Source organism: Mastigoproctus giganteus, chromosome 7, assembly GCF_048544385.1.
Source record: "Mastigoproctus giganteus isolate SK-2022 chromosome 7, ASM4854438v1, whole genome shotgun sequence".
Taxonomy (NCBI): Eukaryota; Metazoa; Arthropoda; class Arachnida; order Uropygi; family Thelyphonidae; genus Mastigoproctus; species Mastigoproctus giganteus.
Window position 1 is genome coordinate 79,778,847 of NC_143581.1, and position 8,002 is coordinate 79,786,848.

Genomic DNA, 8,002 nt, shown 5'->3' on the forward strand with positions numbered 1-8,002 from the left:
ATTCATTGGACATCATTTTTGATACTAGTTTTAACTAATTATTTTAAACACAAAGAACAAGTAAGCTTAAAATTTCAGTTTCTATTATAAAAAATTTTAGCTAATTACTGTTTTCATTGTAGGCTTCCTTTACAAAGCTGTGTCCCTGAAAATAAATTTTCCAGTCCACTCCTGAAAACAATAACAATCTTTCTGAAAAGGTTAACAAAATATAATGTTCAAATATGAGGAAGCAAAAATCTCCATACGTACATTAAACAAATTAGAAATAGCTCCAAATGTGTTCAATGTATTACTGTATCTTGTATTAAATTGATATAATTTTGTACCTACCAGACTGTTTTTGTATTTATCTCTGCTTGATTGTAAACACTGCTGTTACTCTGAATGTTCATATCTGAAATAAAGCAATATGATCAAATGTGTTACTTTCTTTACTCCACAGCACCACTAAAAACAATGGAAGTAAGTTATAGTAGTCCTATATTTCTCTAAGGAAATTAGCAAGGCTGAAATAATATTATTACAAGAAAACCAGTGGCATTGGAAAATTTTAGTAATTGAAAAAATTTAATTACATTTTGATATTATTATTATATAAGAGTAGGAGACCAGCGGAATTACTTAACAAGTACAGGTCACTGTTGAAAAAAAGCCGTGAAGTAGGGTTGAATTTGAAAGTGTCTGCAATTCTGCCCAGACACGATAGGAGGGAGTATATGATGAGAGCCTTGTCGATCAATTCAGCCCTGGAAAGATTGTGCAAGGCTCAAGGGGTAGAATTTTTTTCAGCCTGGAATGTACTTGTTAACAGGAGAGATTGCTTCTACAGGGATGGGATACACTTAAATAGAAAGGGTGCAAGAATATTTGCTGATGCTATCGAGGCAGTGTTAGGTGGGTCGGAAAACTGCTAGCTTGGGGGGAGACAAAGACTAATGGGTTAACAGTAGCCACTGGCAGAGGTGAAAGAGATTCTTGCACTGCTTCTATTGGAATGAGCAGAAGCCTGAAAAACAAGATGCAGGATATTTCAGAGACTGCTGGAAGTCATTACGGTACAAGTAAACACATGGGTTGTGTTAGGGTAGCTAAGAATAGAAACAGGTGCATGTATACTTGCGTGTACACCAATGCTAGGAGTTTAGTAAATAAATTTGATGAATTTGAGGTATTGCTCAAAACATCAAAGGCAGATATTGTTGGGATATCAGAGACGTGGTGTCACACAGATATAAGGAATGCAGAACTGGAATTTGGGGAGTACAATGTGTATAGAAAGGATAGACAGGACAGGAGGGGAGGAGGGGTTATGCTATTAGTTAAAAAACACATAAAATCCAAGGAAGTGAAGCCAGTCGACATTGATGGACAGGGCAGTGTCGAGTCAGTTTGGTGTGACATAAGCATAGGTAAATCAAAATTGAGAGTAGGAGTGTGCTATAGGCCTAATGACTCTGATGAGTATAATAAGATACTGTACAGGGAAATAGAATGGGCCAGTAAATCAGAGAGTCTTATAATGGGGGATTTTAATTTCCCAGATATTGACTGGAATTTGTGGGTTGGTCACTCACACACTAGCAAGGCTTTTGTGGATTTATTGGATGATTGTTTTCTACACCAGCATGTTCGGGAGGCAACTAGAGGGAGTAATACTCTTGATCTGATTATCAGTAGTGATTCTTCATGCATTAGGAATCTGCAGATAAAGGAACCACTGGGTGGCAGTGATCACAGTGTGCTGAAGTGGGATTTACTCAAGGAGGTAACTACCATCAGAGGTAAAGGGAAGGGTTTTTGCTTTCGTAAAGGTGACTATGATGGTCTGAGACAGTATTTAAATTCTATACAGTGGGACCAACTGATGCTGTTACCAACAGCAAATTCAAAATGGGAAGCATTCAAGGAACTAATCTTGGAAGCTACCAGGCTTTACATAACAACCAAGAAATATTGTTCAAGGTTCAGGCCTAAATGGTTGTCAGATGAACTAATGAGACATATGGCAGAGAAGAAAAATGCATGGGATACATACAAATTAATGGGTGACATGGAAGCCTATGATAGATATAAGTTGGTCTGTAACCAAGTCACAAAGGAGATTAGGCAGGCAAAGGCAGATTATGAGAAATCCTTGGCAAAGGATGCAAAGAAAAACAGAAAAGAGTTCTTTACCTATTTAAACTCAAGAAGGAAAGGGATGAATCAGATTGGTCCACTGGATGTTGATGGTTCAATAGTTGAGGATCCAGCTCAGGTGGCTAACAATCTAAACGAGTATTTTGCATCTACATTCACACATGAGGAGTTATTCAGGAAGGGGAATGTCGTAGGTGAAGTAAACATTGGCAGTGAGCTAGATGATTTTCTAATAACTGAGAGGAAAGTGGAGGAGAAATTGTTGAGGATAAACATAAAAAAGGCACCCGGGGTGGATGGGATCTATCCAGTTATATTAAAGGAGGCAGCAAAGGAAGTAAGCAAACCCCTAGCCATAATTATGAGAGCTTCTTTGGACTCAGGGGAGATACCCATGGACTGGAGATGTGCAAATGTAACCCCAATTCACAAAGGAGGATCAAAGGCTGACACAAGTAATTATAGACCTGTTAGTTTAACTTCGGTTCCAGGAAAATTAATGGAGACACTGGTTAAAGAAGCACTGCAGGATCATCTGGACAAGAATTCAGTTATAGCTCAGACACAGCATGGTTTTGTTAAGGGCAGGTCTTGTCTGACCAATTTGATTGGATACTATGATGTAGTCACAAAAGAACTGGATGCAGGGAATAACTTTGATATTATATATTTGGATCTTAGAAAGGCTTTTGATACTGTTGCGCATGGAAGACTGCTGCACAAATTGGAGAAGTGCGGCATTGGAGGCAAATTGCTGCTATGGATAAAGGGATGGTTGAGTGGCAGAAGACAGAGAGTGGTAATCAATGGACACTGCTCAACGTGGACTAATGTTATTAGTGGAGTTCCTCAGGGTTCAGTGTTGGGTCCATTGTTGTTTTCTGTATTTATAAATGATATTGATGATGGTGTATCAGGCTTAATGTCCAAGTTTGCAGACGATACCAAGGTTGGCAGGGTTGTTAAGGACACTACTGATACTATGCTGCTTCAACAGGATCTGGAAAGGTTGAGCAGATGGGCTGAGAGGTGGCAAATGAAGTTTAACATTGACAAATGTAAAGTACTACATATGGGAAACAGTAACCCCAGATCACCGTATCAACTCTGTGGGACTACGCTGACAGTGGTAGAGAATGAAAAGGACCTGGGGGTAATTGTGCAGGCAGATATGAAGTTCTCTGAGCAGTGCAGACGAGCTGCAAGAGTAGCTCATGGTGTCTTGTCAATGATATACAGGAATTTTTCTAGCAGGGACAGGGATGTGATTATTCCCTTGTATAAGGCATTGGTCAGGCCACACCTTGAGTACTGTATACAGGTCTGGAGGCCTCATTTCAAGAAGGATGTAGAGCTGCTGGAACGAGTACAGAGAAGGGCAACAAGATTAGTGAATGGAACAAAGGGTTGCTCTTACGAAGAAAGGCTTAAGTTTTGCAAATTACAGAGCCTGGAGACTAGGCATCGGCGAGGTGATCTGATAGAGGTGTATAAGGCTTTGAATGGCTTGAGCATGCTCAATGCCGATGGGATTCTTCCTCTGGCTCAGAATAATCACCTGAGAGGGCATAAATTCAAATTGAGGAAGGACGGATGTCGGATAGATGTGCAGAAATTTTCCTTTAGCCAGCGGGCAGTTGGTTTGTGGAATAGACTCCCATCGCTTGTTGTTGAAGTTGATAGCCTAAACAAATTTAAGGCTCAGCTGGACAGGTATTTCGAACGAACGGAGGGGTGAAATGGGAGTAGTGGTTGGTTTTTTTTTTTTTTTTTTGGCTGATGCTGAATAAGCTTGCTTTCTTGCATCATATGCCTCTACTAATGCTAATGCTAATAAGCTAGTGTTGCAAAATCGACACAGTTGCATAACACCTTTTTGTTCTGCCACCTTCTTGTTCTGCAAGTTACCTAAGTACAAGCTGAATATTTTTTTGAAGGAATGTGCATTAATGAATGTGTTTGTCCCTCATCTATCCCAATAACTCTGATGTTTAACCCAATCTAACCAAAATTTACAGTACATATAGAAAAGTTATGGAATATCTTCTGAATTATCTTTTGATGGGCAGGACCTGGGGAGGGAGGGGAGACAGTTTCGCCGCGCCCACCAGACATTGTGCAGAGGGGCCCCGAACCACCACCACAAGTTAGAGGTGTGTGGAAAAGAGGAAAGGTAGAGTGATGCTGTTTTTCCCTAGGGAGTGCATGATGGTTTCTATGCCCTTGGGAGAGGGATACAACTTGCCACCATGAAACAAGTTTGCATCCATTTAAAATTACAAGTACCCCCCCCCCCTTCCACCTCTCCTTTATTATAACAAATTTTTTACAAGAGGAAGAGGAGGTCCAAGGAGGATGTGAGTAACTATTTCCATATACCAACTCTGAAACAGACATCATTACAAGTTACAAGAAGTTAGGGGATTCCATTAGTTCATATAAGTTCATTCTTCTTGATATTAAAGTAATACTAGTGTCCAGAGTGAAATTTATATTGAGCCCATTCTTTTGTAAAATGGCATGCCATATCTAGTTTCTTTAACCTTCTATCACTAACGCCCGCAATTTTAACAAGGAAACTCACATGGCATATGTGTGATCACTTTTTTTATTTTAATTAGAAACAATTCATTTTTAGCTTTTTTTACTGAATTGAAAATGGTTATCAATTATGATTTGCTGAAAATATCAAATGAAAATAAACCAATAATGTAAAAAAAGAAAGCTTTTATTGTGGGTTTTTTTTTTTTTTTTTTGTTTAGAATTTAAGGTCTCTGATCTCCCATACTGAAACTAACACACTTGCATGGCATCTGGCAGATACAATGTGAACATCTATATTTTTGTCAGCTGTTTGTATGTTTATCCTGCAAAATCAGTCATGTGGGATTGATTTTGCAGGTTAAACATACAAACAGCTGACCAATGTCACATGGCAATGAGAGTTGCCTAGAAGAAAGGTATATGCTTCTGCTCACCTGGTGTCTGTTAAATGCCAAACAAAAATTTAACATTTTATAATTCATAGTCTATCAAAATGGAAACAGAAAATACTGCATAATCAATTAGAGAACATTGGTGGGCAAAGGTTATGTGTGGGAATTTCATTTCATTTACAAATTAAAAAAAAAAAAAGAAAATTTTAAAAAGTGAATACCATGTTAGCAACAGAAGATTAATTAATGTCAAATGGCAAGTTATGCCATTTGGCAATAATTAATCACTCAACTACACAACTCACCAATACTTTTTAGTATTGGTGAGTTGTGTAGTTGAGTTCATATAAGTTCCATTAGTTCATATAAGTTCATTCTTCTTGATATTAAAGCTACATTTCAAACCTACATTTCAAACATGTGAAAAGAACACAAGTTGTTTTTCTTGGAACAAAAGTCTTCTCTAACAATTATATTATGAATACTTTCCAATCTTTCTCCAAATAAATTCTACTCTTTGCAATATATAGTATGAATAAAAAGTCAGGATAGCTTAAAAAAAAACAATAAAACAAGTTTATGAACAAAAACAAATCTTTTGCTATGGTCTTCACATGCACCTTAAAGGAATAACTTTTATATACATTTTGGTTGTCTTAATTTTTGGTTCATAGTGTAGTTGGTACATACCACAACACCTTCTATAACCTTTTTGACCATTACAAATGTACCTGTTACCTTGAAAATTAAAAACCTTATTGACCCACAATCTTATCATTAAAGTGACCTTGACAACTGATTACACTGGGAGTGTCTCAAATTTATAAAGGATTACAGGCAGTACCAATACCTCTGGAGCAAGTTGTACCAATATATCTTATAGGCCACACTACTCTGAAAACTAGTGTACAAAGAAAATGCTGTTGGCAGCATCTAATTAAATAATGGAAAAATCATATAATAAGTGCTACATAGCTCTAAAAAAATCTGCAAGGCAATTATCATCTAGGGCAAATGTTAGAACGTTCCGTGTCACTGAAATTTTACAATAGGATTAAAAGTTGTATACATTATCTTATTTACAATGATCTACATTTATTGTAAATATAAATTGTGTAAATAATTTATAATAAATGAAACATAATATAACCATATGATTTTATTTTCCTTTTCAATTTTCCTACTCATACTTGCTTGTGCAGTTCTAAATTTTTCTTAAAATAACCCATGTCAGATAGCAGTGGAAGGTTATGGAAAAATCATAATCAAGTCATTTCCTTTTTTGTGAATACAAAAGCAATGACAAAACAATGGTAATTAAAGAGATTAGACACTAATTTATATCCTACTATAATGTAGTTTTCTTTTCTAGAAGATTGGGATTAGCATTAGCATTAGTAGAGGCATTTGATGCAAGAAAGCAAGCTTATGCAGCATCAGCCAAAAAAAAAGAATAAAATAAAATAAAAAAATAAATAAAAAAATAACCACTTCCATTTCACCCCTCTGTTCGTTCGAAATACCTGTCCAGCTGAGCCTTAAACTTATTTAGGCTATCAACTTCCACGACAAGGGATGGAAGCCTGTTCCACCAACCAACCACCCGCTGGCTAAAGGCAAATTTACTCACGTCTATCCTACATCTGTCCTTCCTCAATTTGAATTTATGCCCTCTCAGGTGATTATTCTGAGCAAGAGGAAGAATCCCATCAGCACTGAGCATGCTCAAACCATTCAAGGCTTTATACACCTCAAACCATTCAAGGCTTTATACAGATCACCTCGCTGGTGCCTAGTCTCCAGACACTGTAATTTACAAAACATAAGCCTTCCTTCATAAGAGCACCCCTTTGTTCCATTCACTAATCTTGTTGCCCTTCTCTGTACTCTTTCCAGCATCTCTACATCCTTCTTGAAATGAGGCCTCCAGACCTGTATACAGTGTCTAGGTGTGGCCTGACCATTGCCTTATACAAGGGAATAATCACCTCCTTATCCCTGCTAGAAAAATTTCAATATATCATCGACAATACACCATGAGCTACTCTTGCAGCTTGTCTGCACTGCACAGAAAACTTCATATCTGCCTGCACACAATGGTAGAGAATGAAAGGTACCCCCAGGTCCCTTTCATTCTCTACCATTGTCAGTGTAGTACCACAGAGTTGATAAGTTGCTCTGGGGTTGCTGTTTCCCATATGTAGTACTTTACATTTGTCAATGTTAAACTTCATTTGCCACCTCTCAGCCTATCTGCTCCACCTTTCCGGATCCTGTTGCAGTAGCATAGTGTCAGTAGTGTCCTTGACAACCCTGCCAACCTTCGTATCGTCTGCAAACTTGGACATTAAGCTTGATATACCATCATCAATATCATTTATAAATACAGAAAACAATAATGGACCCAATACTGAACCCTGAGGGACTCCACTAATAACATTAGTCCACGATGAGCAGTGTCCATTGATTACCACTCTCTGTCTTCTCCCCCTCAACCACCCCTTTATCCATAGCAGCAATTTGCTCCAATGCCACACTGCTCCAATTTGTGCAGCAGTCTTCCATGTGCAACAGTATCAAAAGCCTTTCTAAGATCCAAGTATATAATATCAAAGTTATTCCCTGCATCCAGTTCTTTTGTGACTGCATCATAGTATCCAATCAAATTGGTCAGACAAGACTTCCCCTTAACAAAACCATGCTGTGTCTGAGCTATAACTGAAGTCTTGTCTGGATAATCCTGCAGTGCTTCTTTAACCAGTGCCTCCATTAATTTTCAGGGTACAGAAGTTACACTAACAGGTCTATAATTACTTGTGTCGCCCCTTTGATCCTCCTTGTGAATTGGGGTCACATTTGCACATCTCCAGTCCATGGATACTTCCCCTAAGTCCAAGGAAGCTCTCATAATTATGGCTAAGGGT